This window comes from Zootoca vivipara, chromosome 7 (genome assembly GCF_965207765.1).
Source record: "Zootoca vivipara chromosome 7, rZooViv2.hap1.1, whole genome shotgun sequence".
In the NCBI taxonomy this organism is placed as follows: Eukaryota; Metazoa; Chordata; class Lepidosauria; order Squamata; family Lacertidae; genus Zootoca; species Zootoca vivipara.
Window position 1 is genome coordinate 15,437,902 of NC_142590.1, and position 17,917 is coordinate 15,455,818.

General features: G+C 41.2%; 1 protein-coding gene and 1 long non-coding RNA gene across 8 annotated transcripts in view; one reads left to right on the plus strand and one right to left on the minus strand.

The window, feature by feature from the left end:
* Positions 1–6,701, minus strand: part of LOC148684988 (uncharacterized) — a 106,191-nt gene extending 99,490 nt beyond the window's left edge. The window contains exon 1 of the long non-coding RNA XR_015950951.1: positions 6,523–6,701. This is a non-coding gene — a long non-coding RNA (uncharacterized LOC148684988). The remainder of the gene's footprint in view (positions 1–6,522) is intronic.
* Positions 6,702–6,729: 28 nt separating this feature from the next.
* Positions 6,730–17,917, plus strand: part of NEK7 (NIMA related kinase 7) — an 83,934-nt gene continuing 72,746 nt past the window's right edge. For 4 of the 7 annotated variants that reach the window (XM_035121365.3, XM_035121368.3, XM_035121370.3 and 1 more), the window contains exon 1: positions 6,730–6,922. The gene's annotated coding sequence lies outside the window, so the exon portion shown is untranslated. Of the gene's footprint in view, positions 6,923–17,185; positions 17,253–17,917 lie in introns of all 7 variants that reach the window. The other 3 variants (XM_035121366.3, XM_035121369.3, XM_088673746.1) reach the window with 1 other exon arrangement.

The window sequence follows — 17,917 nt, forward strand, 5'->3', positions numbered from 1 at the left end:
GGTGCAGTTCAGAACATGACACGATTATCTTGCTTTCAGAAAGATGCAAAAGAGGCATATTTTAAAAGGGTGAATAAAGTCTGCTATTAAAGTTCACTTTTCATGTTTGTGATTTTAAATAGTAATTGAGAAATGCAGCCAAAGTCTGGGGAAATGGGTCAATTTAACCAATATATAAACTCATCTTAGTTTTGGGTGTTTTTTTTTATTAAGTGGCAAAAGATTCACCATAAGAACTGTCAGGGGACCTCAGTACAGGGAGCCTCCGCCCATCCTCCACACCAGCACCTCGACCAGTGAGAGCAGCAGCAGCAGGTCAGGTGGGGGAATTGAGGAAGTTAGTGGGATGGAGCAGTTAAGACTCAGCGATGTAGGAGAGCCCTTGCACCGCCCTGACCAACAGGTGGAGGGGAGCAGGCAGCCGCTTCCGTCGCCTGATTTAAGGCGCGCACCTAAACGTAAGGTTGGGGGCGGCGTTTTGAGGTTCCCAAGTTCTTATGCTGGACGCGCAACAGGAAGCGTCCACTCCCGGATTCTGCGAGTGACTGAGAGGTCATGTTCGTTGCCATCTTTGCACTGTAAATACTATGCACAATAAAACTTTTAAAGACAGAGCAGACTCGGACGTTGTTACTCAAGCGTAGCCGCAACAGCACCTTGACAAGAATCTTAAAAAGATTCCATAATGTTAGGCAATGGGAATCATAGGTACTATAATAAATGTAATGGGAAGAGTTTCATCTATATTTCTGTCATGCAGCTGTTAAAAGCACAGGAGCTATCTCTACCTAGTCTTTTGCCAACCACTCTCTAAGGCTATCTTAGACCACTGGGTTACCCTGTAGGTTTTTCTATCATGTAAGATTGTGTTGAACTGATTGTCTTATCTCAAGGTGATGATCACTCTTAACCAACCAAATATAATGATTTAATGTGAAAATTCCTGCTGATTGATGATCTTTGACAGATAAATTGTCCTCAATGAGTAGACATCCTTACAAATCCCACAATACATAGAAGTTTTAGTGAACACTGCCATTTTCAAAATTCTGCATCTCATTAAATATTGTACTTAGAAGTGTGAACCTTATGTCAAATTTTATAATTTCAAGATCAAGGGTGTATGCAAATCTTTACTAAAGTGTCATTTAAAAATGTCTTCTCTGTGTATCTCGATCTGCATATGAAAGGTAGGAAAAAGTAAGATTCCATATCTATGTCTACTGGTTAATTATAATTTGTTTGAAAGTGATGGTAACATAAAAAACCCAACCACCGCCCTTTCAATTTAAATGAAAAAATAAGGCACTCAAAACTTGGCATACACAAAAGAATGGAAATTGTAAGGTAAGACACTCACATTGATTTCCACATCAAGCAGAGGCAAAAGTCAACAGTGGGCTCAAACTCAGCTGCCTGGCAGCAGGGTCCGATGGAGATACTGCTTGGTCTGAGCCATGCTAATCTGAAGTGTCACTGACAGAGGAATGTGAAGGCAGTAAGCTGACCTGGTGGCAGGGGGTGGGCTACCAGGGGGCAGCTAGTGCATCTCACTGAAGGACACACAAAATCAGGATCTAGTACTGAGAATATAGATCAGGTCAAATTCCTATACAATGTACCATGGACTAGTGGTATGGGGTGCAGAATCCTTTCAATGCTTTTGTTCCTGAAACTGATTCTCTTTAGCCATTACAGTATTCTCCCAATAGGGTTTAATTCTAGCCATGCAATCCCATTACAGAAAAACAATTATGGATAAGTAGAGTCAATCTGCCACTCCGTCCCTGCATTTTAGATCATCTCATCCTCTGCTAAGCAGAAATCCTCTGCATTCCAATATACAGGTTATGCTGCCATAAACGTATAGTAAAGGTAAGGGACCCCTGACCATTAGGTCCAGTCGTGGACGACTCTGGGGTTGCAGCGCTCATCTTGTTTTATTGGCAGAGGGAGCTGGCGTACAGCTTCCAGGTCATGTGGCCAGCATGACTAAGCCACTTCTGGCGAACCAGAGCAGCACATGGAAACACTGTTTACCTTCCCGCCAGAGCGATACCTATTTATCTACTTGCACTTTGACATGCTTTCAAACTGCTACCGGTAGGTTGGCAGGAGCAGGGACTGAACAACGGGAGCTCACCCCGTCACGGGGATTCGAACCACCATAAATGTATACTGCTCTTATTTTTTACACTCAAACAGAGAGACTTGAATGGTCTCTTATCTAGGCAGCTTGCAGGATGTACTTAACACAGCAGTAGCAGTAAAATTCCACCATATATGCCCCTAAATTATTTCCTAGCCCACTTCCTAATGGTAATGGCATATCATATTGAAACTTAAAGATGTTATTTGTTATTATCCTAATGCATTGCCCCTCCAAAACAGAAAGATTCACATTTAAGAACAGGGTCAAGGTTTCACATTGCTAGTCACATCATGGAAGTTACATGGTTAGCCATGTGGAGGGAATATGCACTGACTGTGCTGCTCCTCCAGCATGCCTGCCATCTATTCAACAGAGCAAAACTGGTATTGAGTCCTTAGGGATTAAACTGTTTGCATCCAGGACTTTGAATGTAATGTCATAATAAGTTCTCCTAGCAAGCGCAGGCATTGAGAAACCAAAACAAATTCATGAGGAAATTCCTTTCCCTTAGGTTTCATAAATTTCCACTGTCATCATTCCATCACTGTCCAATAAAATGGGCACAGAGTTCTAAGTAATTGCCATTATCTGAGAAGAATGCCTTGTTCAAGACCTCACCACTACAAAATTATGACAAAAGCATATCACTGTCAATGCTGCTTTGTTTAAACGATTTGACCCACTGCAGGTTGAGGGTGATATCAAACAAAGTCCTACTTGGAGCAGACCGTTTGAAATCAATTTAATATCACCCTGACTTACTTAGTAGTCCCAATATTTTCTGTTCCCAGTCCAGAGAAGCATTAGATCAGGGATCCCTAAACTTTGGCCCTCCAGATGTTTTGGACTACAATTCCCATCTTCCCTGATCACTGGTCCTGTTAGCTAGGGATCATGGGAGTTGTAGGCCAAAACATCTAGAGGGCCACAGTTTGGGGATGCCTGCATTAGATGCACCTAAGTCCTATTGAAATCAATTAGTTTAGAGGTTTAGGAGCACTAGCTGGTGAACCAATATTCTGGTCGTCTTCCAGTAATTACTGCCTGTAGTTTGTATAGTTTCTTCTACTTTTTTGCAGGTTTACTTAACTGCCCTCTACAAGACCTATATAATTATTGTATTTCCAAAACAGAACAGTATCGTATCTTTTAAATACCACAGGAGTACCTATTTATCTACTCACGCTAGTATGCTTTGAAACTGCTAAGTTGGCAGGAGCTAGGACAGAGCAAAGGGAGGTCACCCTGTTGCATGGACTTGAACTGCTGACCTTCTGACTGGCAAGCCCAAAGAGGCTAAGTGGTTTAGACCACAGCACCACCTGTTCCCCTTGCTACTCAAATAGATGAAGGAAAAAACCAAAGAATATTATTCAAACTTTTTATCTCCCTTCTTGGGTTATTTCCAAATGAAACTAACAGTGCAAACCTTAGCATATTTACTTGGAAGTAAATCCTACTGTGTTCAATAGAACTTACCGGTACTCCCTTTTCGGTGTTTTTAAGATTGCTGTCCACATTGATGAACCAATGGTGGCCCATTTTTCATGGTTCTTGGTAGCTGATTAGCTGTTGTGGGATCTTTATAAACTGTAGTGGAAGCATGATGGGTCTATCATTCTTTGTACCAGTGGCATTCAGATTTTAAAGTACAGTACACTTCTGGAAATTTGTGATTTAGTTGAGGAAGAAGCTCTCTAAAATATTGCTGTGGAACCTCATTCTACAGCCAGAACCATAATGCTTTTCAACATGTTCAAGTCCATTTCTTTTGGCCGACTGTACCCAATTACCCAAATGCTGTATTAAACAGAATGTTTGCTGAATTATTGATGATTCTAGTAACTCTAGAGAAGAGAGGCCAACTGACTTACTAATTTCCTCAGGGCCTTTGTTAGAAATATCATTGCTTATACTGCATAAATAGCTGATCTAAAAATGAAAGAGGTTGCCGAGGGTGCCAGAAGGGATATTTTCATGAGAGTAAGTGAAGAAATAAAACTCGTTTCAATACTGAAAGGTATTCATTCATCTCTCTACAAACTTGCTTAAATAAAATTGCAGTGATGCTTTCCAGATCTGAAAGATGCTTTGTTGTGGGGAATATATTTCTCTTATTCAACAGAAATATTATTATTTTTGCCTGCTAAAAGTGAAAATGCAGTAGAAACAGTTCTCATTTTCATAGTACTACTTCCGTTTATTCATTAGCTCCTGTAGTTGGATTTAAGAAAGAGAAATTTGCATTACTTGTCAATGGAATTAATGTTTCATTATGAATTAAAAGTTGGTTGTTGGACAATTTGCTTCTGAGGCCCATTCTTCTATAAGCAAGCTGTGACAAGTTTTCTCCAGATATGGCCTTCAATCACATGCCTTCTACTGGTACGTTAACTGCTTCGTAGATATGCAGAGGTACAATAAACTGTAGTGGTTTGAATGTGGACTAGGACCTGGGAAAACAGGGTTCAGATTCCCACTCAGCTACCGGTATGTAGTTCACTGGGTGACCTTGGACTAGTCATGGCTGCTCAGCCTAACCTGAGTGTTGTTATATGGATAAAATGGGAAGGGAATGAACCATGTATGCCATCTTTAGCTCTCTGGCGGAAAGCTGGGATAATAATATAACAAATAGATAGATAGATAGATAGATAAAGTTAACACCAGGGAGACATGTTTTACAGGTGGGTATGCTTATCCACTGTATACATTTGTACATTCTTGCTTTTGTGTTAACTAGGAAGCTGCATTCCAGCATATTTATTTGTGTGTTCATTATGTCACAAGCATTTCACACCATATGGTTTAGGTATGGTATATACACATTAAGAGTATAGGTCTGCAGACGTTGTTGGGACTACTATCATCCCTGGCCATTGACTAAAATGACTGAGCCTGATAGTTGTTGTTCAACAACATTTGAGAACCGAAGGCTGAAGAAAATGGTGCAACACAGTTGAAAGAACTGTACAGTGGTGCCTCGCTAGACAAATTTAATTCATTCCACGGGTCTTTTCTTATAACGAAAAATTCGTCTAGCGAAACCCATAGGAATGCATGGAATTTTTTTTTGCCCATAGGAACACATTAATTGAATTTCAATGCATTCCTATGGGAAACCGCAATTCACTAGACAAATTTTTCATAAAACAAATTCGTCTAGCGAGGCAACCTCTGCTCGAAAAATCCTTTCGTTAAGCAGAAATTTCGTTAAGCAGGGCATTCGTTAAGCGAGGCACCACTGTATTTGTCTGTTCCATTTTATACATGTGATATATGGACTTATAAAACTATGTGAAGGCAGCTCCACTTTATTATTCAGGGCACAATAACGTAAGACTGGTCTTTCCTGCAGTATGTGAGAGACAGACCTGCTTGTCTAAATATTTGTATACTGTGCTGCATTCAGCTGGCTCTCTGCTGACTGCACTTAAAACCCCCCAGCTGTGCTGCTGCAGGAATCACCAGCGGCATAGCCAAAGCAAATGTATCTGCACTTTAAACTGCTGAGAAGGATGTGCAGAACTAGTCCAATGAAGGGAAACTGTAAAACTGAATACACCCCAGATCCGAAGCAAGAGTACGGTAAGTTGAACTTTTTCAATCCTCCAACCTCCCTGAAACTTTTTAGACTACAACTCCCATTACCCCTAGATATCAGTGGGAAAAACAGCTGGGGACCTAAGTCTGAGAAACATGGTAGGGCAAGGTTTCCCAAACTTGGATCTCCAGCTGTTTTTGGACTACTTCATCCCTGATCACTTGTCCTGCTAGCTAGGGATGATGGGAGTTGTAGTCCAAAAACAGCTGGAGACCCAAGTTTGGGAAATCTTGCTGTAATGTGTAATCTGCCTCTGAAGCCAGGAAACTGGGGAGACAGCACCCACTGCTGCAGAGATGGGGCATTTGGGGATATTTCGGGGGGGGGGGAGAATCCCTTGCAAAGTGCACACATTCAAAGCGGGACAATCACGTGTGTATTGACTGGGGTGAGGGTGATGGTAAGGAGAAGCAAGCTGCTTGCTCTAAATGTCATGATCCAGGGATGCCAACTTGAATAAAATAATGTGTGTGTGTGGGGGGGGTAAGCCCTTCCCAGTATAATCGATCACATGACGTGGTAACGCACACCATTGGAATGGCAACTTTTTGGGGAGATATTATATTGGGGTGGCTCTAGACACTCCCCGTCGGTTCCTAGGTCATGAACCGAACCAGTCAATCAGGAGTCCTTACTGGGCAGAACGCGTGAAGCCCATAACGTGTGTGTGTGTGCGAGAAAAGTAACGGCGTGGAGCCGTTTCCCCGCGCTGTTTCCCTTCCTTTCTCGCGCCCCCAACTTTTTTGTAAGGCGAAGCCACGGTTACCTTTTTGCCTCCATCTGCTTCTGGCGGCGGCCAGGACGTGCTCTCCGCGCGTGTGTAGTAACTGCGCGCGCGGGGAGCCAGCGACGGCCGTCCAGCCAGCCAGCCATCCGGGCGGCCGGCCGGCGGCTGGAAGGGAGGCAGGGCCGGTAGGCGGTGCGCCCGACCCCGCCTTCTTGTCCTCGGGGATGCCGGGATGTTTACAGCCTTGACAGCGGCGGCACCAGGAGACGGAAGAGCGAGCGAGAGAGCGAGTAGGAGGAGGGGGGGAAAGAAGGAGGCTGAGGGCTGCGCTCCTTCTCCACACAAAACCCTCACTCCCCCCTCTCCCACGTATTACCGCGTCCCTGCCTGAGGGAGATTTGAAAAATAACTGAAACCGACGCCAGCCCAGCCTTCTGAGGTAACCGAAAGTACCGAGGCGAGGGGTGGCGGAGGGGCGTGCGCGCGCGCTTGGTGGGTGGAGGAAGCTGCTGCTGCTGAGAGAGAAATGACGCCGCGCGAGGAAACGGCTGAGGAGAAGTTCGCAAGCCCCGTTCGGTAGATGGTCCCCGCCTTCAAAAAAAACCCCAAACCCATCAACCCTCTTTCCTTTTTCTTTTTGGCCTCGGCGCCCGCGCGCTCGCTCCGCCATAGATACTTCGCCCGGGACCTGCTCGTGAGCGCGGCCCTCCCACCAGGCGGTCTCCATTGGCTGCTTCGCATGGTGTCCCTGCCTCTCATTGGTCGCCGTCAGTGCCGTTTCCTTCCCTCTCCCCTTCCCCCCACCCCCACCGTTTCACGGGCTGGTTGTAAGTAAGACGGGGGTGTGTTTGTGTGGAGATGTGGACGGGGCGGGGGGGGGAGAGTGCGACTGCGCTTGCGCGCTTTGGAGAAAAGAGTTCTCTGGAAAAGGGAAGGCGGTCTTCTGAGATGGCCCCTGTCCCAATGCCCTTCCTTCATAGGGGCTCCCCTCGTTTGTTTGTTTTAGGGGGGGGGGAGTTGTCAGTTGTCAACCTTAGTCACCTCCGCACCTCCCCCCACCCCGCTCAGTCTTTGGCCCTTGCATAATTAAATACGGTAGGCGCGTATTGAAACCTTGGTAGAAGGCCTTCTGCACTGAGTGGAGCTGCACTGAACTCGCGCCAAAACTATTTTTGCTCAGGGGGTTTGCGTCTGTTTGCCCTATAATGGCAGGCTGGGGGTTGTTAGCAGCGCCAAGGGATTGGTGGGACAACATACAGCACACTTCCAAGGGTGGGTGTGGAGGTGCCCCCACAATGAAGCACCAAATGAGGTTCAAAACCCATTATTCCTTCCTCCTCAGGCAACCTAAGGACTTCTGATGCTGGTGGTGATGCTTGCAGTCCAGAAGGCAGGCTTGGGCTAAGGGCCCCGTAGCATGGTTCACAAAAGGCACCAGCAGCCCTTTCCCTGCTGTCATATCTTTTTCTTTTGTGCAAATTCATATTTATTTATTTTTTGCGTCACTCAAAAGTGCATCGGCATAAGGAAGCAGTTTCTCCCCTCTGTCTCCCAGGTAGCCCTGTAATCTATATTGGGGTGTGCTGACTTTAGGCTTACAGGATGTACTTGGTTATACGCTGGATGTACACTGGGATAGCTCAGTTGGTAGAGCATGGGATTCTTAATCTCAGGATTGTGGGTTTGGGCCCCATGTTGCGCAAAATATTCCTGCGTTGAGGGGGTTGGACTAGATGACCCTCGTAGTCCCTTCCAACTCTACAGTTCTTTGGTTACAATATCTCCACCCTTCCCTTCAGTTTCACAGCTGGGCTTGAGGGTATAAGTATTGGTGCTGGCGTTGTGCCATTGCTAAATGTCTGTGGTAGTATTTAAAACCCTTTTAATGTAAACCTCTAGCAATGTTACGCTGGTTAGAAGGTTACACTGCAGCAAGAGACTTTACTGATCTTAGTTTAGCCCGAACTCCCTGTCCAGTTAAGTGGGGTTAGGATTACAACATTCAATAAGTTTAAGGCTGTAAAGTACAGCCTTAAGTATACCCATCCTGTGTTGTTTGTGCATGTATAAAGCGGTGAATTATTTATCTGGAGGAAAATTGTACTTCTCCCTGTTGTTTGCAAGTTATTGCTATGTTTCAGTTACTGATAAAGAGCTGAATTTGCCCTATTTCTGGATGCATAGCTTCCAAGTCTCTATCTTGTTGCACAGAACACCAGTTTTCTTGCTTTAGCATCAGCTGAATAACTTTGCCATTTATAAACAAGGTATTGACATTCTGAAATGTCGAGGAGCCAGAGCTGCATAAGATGCTGAAAATTATACAGACCTATGGTATTTAAATACAGATGTGCCTGTTTCCTAGGAAGTGGTAGGACACATGCAAGTATTGGTGTTAATGATCCCAATACCAAGGGAAACAAATAAGTAATTCCAAGTGTTTTCTACAGTCTTTTGTGGCAGTAGCATTCTGCCAGTATAAGGCAAAAGCCCTCTGAGATGCGTGCTTATAACGTAGATTGCCTGTTGCTTAGTACGTGCTTATAAAGTACCGGTAGATTGTCTGTAGCTTAGTACGGAAGGGTGAGTCATCTTTGAGATGCTTCCATGGAAGTCAAGTACACATGTAGAAGTTCTTTCATGACCTTGGTACCTAGGTTCAAGATCTCATGGAAATGACTTGTTAATTGTGTTTACTCTCTATGTTATTTAGAGTAGCTTTTTCATCATGTATATTGTAACTCACTAAAGCTGTAAACAGTCTATCAATCATGTTTTTCAATCTCGGGTGGCTTGTTGAACTGCTGGTGGTTACAGACAGCGAATTGGCTGTAGTCAATTTCATAGCTGCCAAGTTATCCCTTTTTTTAAGGGAAATTCCCTTATGCTGAATAGGCTTCCTCGTGAGAAAAGGGAAAACTTGGCAACTATGCAATTTTAGTGCATAACAAACATGATGTAAATTAATGGAAAGTTGAAGACAGGAAATTATTACACTATAAGTGGTTGTGTAGGCAGACCCTTAAATTCATTTTAAGCAAGCATCTTTGCTTCTTTAAGCAAGGTCATCTTTGGTGGCTGAACACTCTTGATTGTGCAGGATACTAAAGGGCCTGGACTTTGCAGCATTTAAAGAAAGGTGGTTGTCTGTTAACTTCACCAACAGTTGAGGTACAAGGTGAGATTTCTTACACCTCTTTCCTCACCATTCCCTTTCTTTCTTTCCATTCCCTTACTACCACTTTTAAAGGTAGTGTATTTAAAAACAATTGGCTCTTACTTTCTTCATTTTTTTGGATTCTGTTCCTGGTGAATAGATGTTCCAGTGACAGCACATCTCTCATTTTCTGGTGAGAGATGAGCCTTCCAGAAGTTCCCATTTAGCTGAAAAAGGCAGAGAGGAAAACCAGAAATATCAACAATGTGTTATGATGTAAGTGTGGGAACGCAGGAATAATAAAAAATAAACCTAAGGATTTATAACTGGTACTGAAAAAACTTACAGCTTGAAGCTATGCTACTACTAAGCTCAGTGAGGCTAACTCTTGAGTAAATTGCATAGGATTGTAATCTTGCACTCAGTGGGTTTTTTAAGTAAGCATACACAGAGTTGAATTGTTCACTAGGTAAAACTACTGAAAAGTAATTAATAGTTTATTTAATTTACTACAAATTGTGTTCAACTATGTTTTATTTAAGGTGGACCCATTGAAATTAATAGATCAAACTTATGCATGTTCATTAATTTCAGTGGGTCTGTTCTGAATGTAACTTGGCTGACTACCACCCAAAGATATTTAGGATCATTGTACAACAATATTAGAGGCCTGTGTTCCAGCAGAGATGTTATAACAAAACAGAACTGGATTTCACCTAATCTCTCTTCAGTCTGATCCTATGCAGAATTAGCCATGCCTAAGGCTGCAATCCTGTACACACTTACCTAGGGGCAAGTCTCATTGAATACAGTGGAGCTTAGTTCTCAGTAGACACGATTAGGATTGCCACTCTTTTAAATCAAGAGTTTTGGCACACCTAATTCTGCATCGGGTTACAGTCTTCATTGTACCAGGGATACAAATTGTGCAATATTGGATGCAATCATGTGTGCATTCTTATATATGTTATCTTCAATTATAGCTTGGTTTATTTGAATTTACAACCCAAAAGGGGAAAACCCTTCAAGGTAACAGACTAATGGAACACTAAAAAATGCCATTTTCTCTAATATCCTTAAAATGTTAAATTCCTTATAATGATTTATGTGTTGCCAGCTTTCTTTGTGTGACAATAGTGCTGTTTTTCATCCAATTATAAATTCTTATACCGCAGACTTTTTTTTTGACATGATAAATATATTTCATTGTGTCTGTGTTTCAAACAAAGGAAAATATTGAAGCCCAAGTCCATTAATCATCTTTAATCAGCCCATCATTTATTGCCTTTTCAGAAATGAAAAGTATTTTCCTCACTATGATGATAAAACTATATTGGGTCCCTAGTTGTCTTAGTGTGAATAGTGGAACATCGACTATGAATGGGGCACTTACGTCATTTATTTGGTACTAATGGGAATTAGGTTCCCATTGAACAAGTGTACAGTATTTGATAATTTTCAGGATGCCTTAAGGTCTTTGAAACTTTGGAACTTTTAGAATTGGTAGCCTTTTGTTTATAGTCATAACGTTATCACAGTGCATATTTTAATAGTATTTTACTAGTGCTCCAAGACACTTTAGATTGATTGCCATTTAGATGCTGAAGATCTAAATTATTTTCCCCAGTCTTCCAAGCCTCCTTCCCACCCCCAGGTTTGCTGTACTGTATGTTCCAGTTGGATGCTCCAGAAAGTTTTGATGCATGGCAGGAGTACTGTTCAGTGTTCTTTTAGTTCAGCTAATGAGTTTCCTACCTACTGCTACTTGTGTTGTTTCTTTTCCACCCCAAGGTCATTTATTCCCCATAATATCTGTACTGTTGGTGAGGAAATGAATAGGTTTTCTTTGCATTAAACTTTCTTTATCGTCAGTAACTAAAGCAGACTGAAAGTTTTATTTCCTGTAGAAGTTAGAAAATAAACAATAGCTGAAGGACCCTAATGTTTTCTGTTTTTGTTAACACATAAGATGTTGGGGAACAAATAGATTAAATAGGCTGGGCAACTTGTGACCCTGCCCTCAAACTTGAACACGGCACACTACTCATGCTTTGTGGCCTGCCAGATGCCTGCCAGCCCCCTATTTTGTAGTCTCAGGCAGACAGAAAAAACAGGTTTATCAAGCCCCTGGTGGGTCACCACATATGGCAGGTGGGTAGCATTTAGCTTTGTTGCCACATTGTGTGTGCCTGAATGAAAAAGTCTCTAGGGGTGCAGAGTCTGGAATACACTCAAATATAACATACTGCCGTGTACTCATTTGAAATGGTTGACTGCTAAATCAACAGTAAGCTAGATTTTTAGAAGACTGGAAGGTATTTGACATAGTCCTAACCATAAAATGCAACAGTTCTAGAGGTGGAATAAATGGACTTCACTAATGTAATGCAGTTTTGGCATTTCTGTCACTGTTTTAACTACAGATATTATCCCACCCACCCTCTGCTGCCTTCCATTTTTTTATTTTATTTAAAGCAACTGGGAAATAAGAGTTCAGTGCCTTGTAGCAGTCCTTTTGGATTACTTTTTTACTTGAAGCCAATATTTTTTAGAGTAGAGACTATTTTTTGCTAAGTATTCCTGTAATGCTGAATTTACAAGCACACTTTCACCATAGGAAGGTTATTTGACAGAGACAAGTTTCTCAGAGACTGAAACTTGAAGGTATGAATATGAACTAGTTGTGTAATTTCTGTTTCTATAGGCGTATAGACTCTTGATTAAAACCCCTTTAGCTTAAGCCAGGAGATAAGGGGCTTACAAATTCACTTGTGCAGCAAAAGGCATGGAAATTGTGTTAGGCTGCCTGTCTTAACTTCTATGTTTCATAATCAGTAAAGACATTCTACAGTCTTGTGTTTGTTTACAACTTGGCTTTTATGTACCAAAACTTTCCATTGGTTCCCCCCCACCCCAAGTCCCAGACCTCTTTCTCTGTTGATTGGGGCCAACTAAGAAGATGAGTTCAATGCTATGTTGTTAATGTATAAAAAGGCGCATGCTCTTAAATAATAAACATTTAAGTCTGACATTTTAAGAACTAAGATGGACCCTCTACAGTGTGCTTTCATTTGGATTATAGAGAACAGCATATATCAGTTGTTAAAGATTGTATATTAGGGAAGTAGTGTTGAGAGGTGGAAGATGTAGAGGACACAAGACTAGGGGTAGACAGACAATGGGGCAGCTCTTCGCCTTATGTACTTCTTTACGTTATGTTAACAGTGTGGTTTAACAAAAGTAAAACAAGTAAAATCGGTTGGGTCCAACGTTAGTTATCCTTAAAGTAGACTCACTGAAATTAATGGGCATTGCTAACTTAAGTCTATAAATTTCAGTGCATCTACTGCAGGCATCCCCAAACTGTGGCCCTTCAGATGTTTTGGCCTACAACTCCCATGATCCCTAGCTAACAGGACCAGTAGTCGGGGAAGATGGGAATTGTAGTCCAAAACATCTGGAGGACCAAAGTTTGGGGATGCCTGATCTACAGTATCCAACTAAGTTCTGCTCAGTATAAATACAAACATAACAATAAGCCAAATGCTACAAAATCCTAGAAGTAGATTATAACTGCAGGAATAAAACTATATCCAAAAAGCTTGGCAAAACTGTAGATATCAGATGAACATCTTTGGAGAGGGTGTTCCACAGTTGGTACTCTGGTAGCCATCTGCCTCATCTTGGATGGTGGTGGCACTTGCAGAAGACCAACCAGTTAATAAATGGGTCATAATATATGAATAGGAGCATAGGGAGAGAGGCAAGCCTTCATATTCTTGCAAGTCTTCAGTTGAACATTTATTTTAACATTTGTCCTAGGGTTCAGGTCAAACTAACAGATCTGCTGAGTCATGTATTGCTCTCTTGTTCCCTTCCTTAAATAAAGGATTGTAGATGTGTTATTTTGTAAGTCATCAGCATCTCCCCTTGCACATTATTGATTTATCTAAAATCTTTGTTAATGGACCTCCTGTTTCATATGCCAGCTGCTTTAATATCCTGAGATGTAGATTTAATAACCTTCCAGGTTTCCAAAATCAAGCTGAGCTTGAGAACAGGCCCCGCTGAATACAGTGGGGCTTTCCTCTGAGTAAACACCCACTGATTTGGGCTTGTAAGACACCCCCCCCAAAAATGTTTTGCTTCAGACAGTCTTTTGAAGTTATCAGTGCTCATCATCACCTTTCCCCAAAAGGTCCATGGCTCTTTTTAACCTGGGGATGCCTTTAATCATAATATTTAGCATTTATATAATGTGATTAGACTGTTCAAAGCACTTCACTTACGATTTCTTCTTGTAATTCTTCCAACAGCTTTGTAAGTTCAGACAGTATTGGTATTCCCATATTGCAAATGAGAGATTGAGGCTGAATGTGTGTGTAGCTTGTCTAAAGCTACCCAGGAAATTCATGGCAGAGATAAGATTCAAACTGGGGATTTCTTGATTCATAGCATAGTCTCTTAGCTACTACTCTACACCAGCACTTAGCAATCTAGATAATTAAACAAGGAGTAAGAAGCTGCTGCTGGGGTGGGATGGATGCGATTCAGGATTGAGACTATGTGCAAGGAAGCTGGTAAAAATCATCTTGATGAACTCCCTCCTGCAATTATTGTTTGCCTTGAGAGGGAAACTTCCATTGGCACCAACAGTGAGTAAAGAACGTAGGTTGAGTCCCCTAAGTTCACTCTGTAACAGTGAAAGTGCTTGTATAAGTTTTAAAAAATTGTTGAGATGGTGTTTACATTAATTAAGTCATTTTTCCAGTCTTGCCACTAATGTGAAATGCAACTGTGTTCTGAACAAGGAAGTCTTGACCCACAATGATGTAAGAGTAAATAAATGATTGTTTTGAGTTATGGGTTAGAAACTAAATTGAAATCTGCAAAAACCGTCTCACTTTTGGAGCCTTAAATTTAGCTTAGCCAAAGGTGTTTTTTTAAAAATAAATTACTTTGACATCTATTTTTTTTAGAGTGTTATGATAATCTAATTAAAAGAAGTATCACATTGTGGTTTCATGAAAGAGCAGATCCTGCTATATGTCATCTTCACTTATTACTAATACCCTAAATTCCTGGTCAGCCATTAATTTCTTTTGTCTGAAGCCATATTTTAAATTGTACAAAATCTGAAGGACTGGAGACATTGAAGTTGTTAAAGACTGTCTAACAGAATAATGTAGGTGTTCAAATCACAGTTATCTAAATTATAATTTGAAGTCTTTAGTGGTGTTGTTTTTTTAAAAAGCCAAGATAACTTTGCTTGCCCTCATACATTCTATGTTCACAAGGACATATCCTTCAAGATACTCAAATAGATGTGGGGAAAGCACTGTTCGTTAAACATGCTCACAATATTCTTATTTCATCTATCACATCACATGTTCGGAAATTTGGGTCTGGCAGTGAAAACTGACCCAATTAAATCCTATAAACCACATGTTCAAAGGTATTCTTTTTTAAAACTATTAGTTCATAAGTTCTGGGGCATGAATGCTGGTGCTGAAAACGCTAGGTTCCCACTAGGACCGAGTGTTTAAATTCGTTTACTATCCTACACTCCTACAGTTTTGTACTAAAATTAATTAATAAAGCTGATGCAAAGCAATCATAGACCTTGTTCACACTACACAGTAAGCTAAACTAAGGCTTAGTCAGTGAGATTGTGTGGGCTGTTGGAGAGGAGCTCACACTTAGTTCTTCTCTGGTTCTTTTTACTGCATTGCACTAAGCCATAGTTCCTTCTTGGTTATGGCTTGTGGTTAGTACTGAGAGAGGTTAACCAGGGGTCCTGGTTTAGACTGAATAGCATGCTAAGCCAAACCTTGACTTAGTTTAGCTTCCCCAGCTGATAGGCGGCTTGTTAGAGGTGCGTGGCTGTCAGTGTTGGTCTGGCGGGTGAACAATTTTCATCAACAATTCAGGTCAATTTCCCCCCATTTTCTTAACTTGGAGTCCCCCAAAATAGGGGTTGTCCTATACATAGGGCATCCAATACACGGAAAAATACGGTAACTACAGATGAGCAGTTCTGTTCCGTAGCCAAATGATAACCTTTAGGAATTAATTGATTGATTATTTAATTTCTATACCGCTTAACATATTAAAAACCTAGCTAGTTGAGCAGGGTATAACTAATAAAATTATAATTATTATTAAAAATTTCTGTAAGCTGTGTACAGAAAACTGAAGCAACAGCAGACAATTTAAACAAAAAGTTACAAAAATACACCGTTACATGTAACAGTGTTTCATTAATACAAATTTAAACACATATATATCGTACTTTTCCCCATTTTTAGTTTTTTTTTAAATTAAAGTTAAAACCCACACATATAGCATGGAGTTGACTTTCTCTGCTTCTCCTCAAAGTAATAAGAACCTTGAGAGAACCCTACTAGATGCCTTTTTGGTTCACTACAATATTTCAATCTCACAGTGACACTAAGCGCAATAGTATTCTGCTACTCATGGTCCCCAACAACTTGTATCCAGAGGCATATTGCTCCAGCTCTCTATAGCCATTGATAGCTTTGTGAATAACTCCATGAATTTGTCCTTGCATGTAAGAGAGGGAGAATGGACATTAATCAGAAGCAAAAAAGTCATATGTTTTGAGGGAGGAGCCATTAATACCGAAAAGTGTTTCTACTTTTGCCATTAGCAATTACGGTAAATGCAAGGTTGGGATTGCTTATGTGGTGTGGATGGGAAGTCAGTGGTCACTGGCCTGAGGCACTAAAGTGAGGAGCTTTTGAGGAAAGGACTTCTGCTTTGGGGAAGGAAGAGCTAACAGCCTTCCCAGGAAAATCCCCAAGCTGCATGTGCAGCAAGCCAGCCCCCCTGGCTATTTTGATTAAGTGAAATGGAGCATCAGGGAAGGAACCTGAGCTCAGAAATAAAACATTCAGGAGGATAAGCCCCTGTACCTAGCTCCATTTGAGAAAATCAGAATGTTTTAGCAATATTTTCTAGCAGAGCTCAACTTGAAAAACATGTTAACAATGTAAGCTCAGATGTAGGATAAATATAGAGAATCTTTTTGAAAAGTTGATTTGAGATTTCCCCCCTTCTCAAATTCCAAGTGAATATTATTATGGAAAAAACAGACTGCATTCACTAGTTACAGCCTGGCATTCGCCAAATTAAAGCAAGGATCATAATCTTGCATCTTATGCTACTTTTAAGTACATACCAATTGTGGGGATCTGGATTTAATTACATGTACATATTAGCTGTAGGAATTTGGTTTTATAGTGATGTCTGATTGCAGCCCTTGGGTACAAGAGGAGTTGCCCAACTCCACAGTAGGAAACTTGGAAGGAGTGGGAAAAACATCCCTTTGTATCACTGTATCAAAAGGCAGCCAAATTCCTCTGTGCTGAGGGCCACATCGTAAATATATCATGAATCAAAAGGCAGCTGCAGCTAATTTGCATATCTTATTTGCAGATAATTAATGTGATTTGCATAACTGATTTCATGTGCATGCCAAACTACAATTAGTAGACAACATACATTTTATTTTTCTACACGTAGATGTCCTTGAGCCAGTCCTTGAGATTACCTTGTTATATGGTTTGGAAAATCAGCTGAGTTGAAAAAGGTAAAGAAACTTATCCCCTTATGTTACTTGCCTCCAACACTATTTGTAATTCTATTTTTTAAAATTATTCCTGCATTCATGAGGGCTAGAAAGCTCAACCTAGACTCGGTACTTGGTTGCATACCATTGCACTTTTTTTAAAAAAAGTGGGATTTAAGCTAATGCACATTTATGTTGGTTATAAGTCTTACGCTACTGAATTCAGGGATTTGACTTCCATTAGTTTTAAAGGCTCTGGATTGAAAAAAGTTTTTTTTTTAAAAAAAGGTTTTGGACTAGAGACACATATGTTTTGTACTCAGCCAGAAATCCTATCTATACTTAGAGTACCTTATTGAGCTCACTACCTTAGCTGAGATTCCTGCATTGCAGGGTGTTGGACTATATCAGGCATGTCCAACAGGTAGATTGTGATCTACCAGTAGATCACTGGATGTCTGTGGTAGATCACTGCTAGCCCTAAAAAAGCTCACCCAAAATTTTCCTCCTCCCTAAAAAAAGTTGAACTATGACCTGAAGCCCTAAACAAAAATGGGCCTTCCTCCCTCCTAAAAGAAGCTCAACTAGTTTGACCTAACCCCCCCAAAACAGGGCTTCCCTTCCTTAAAAAAACTCAACAGCTTTGACCTGAACCCCCCAAAAGGGGGTAGATCACTCCCAGTTTT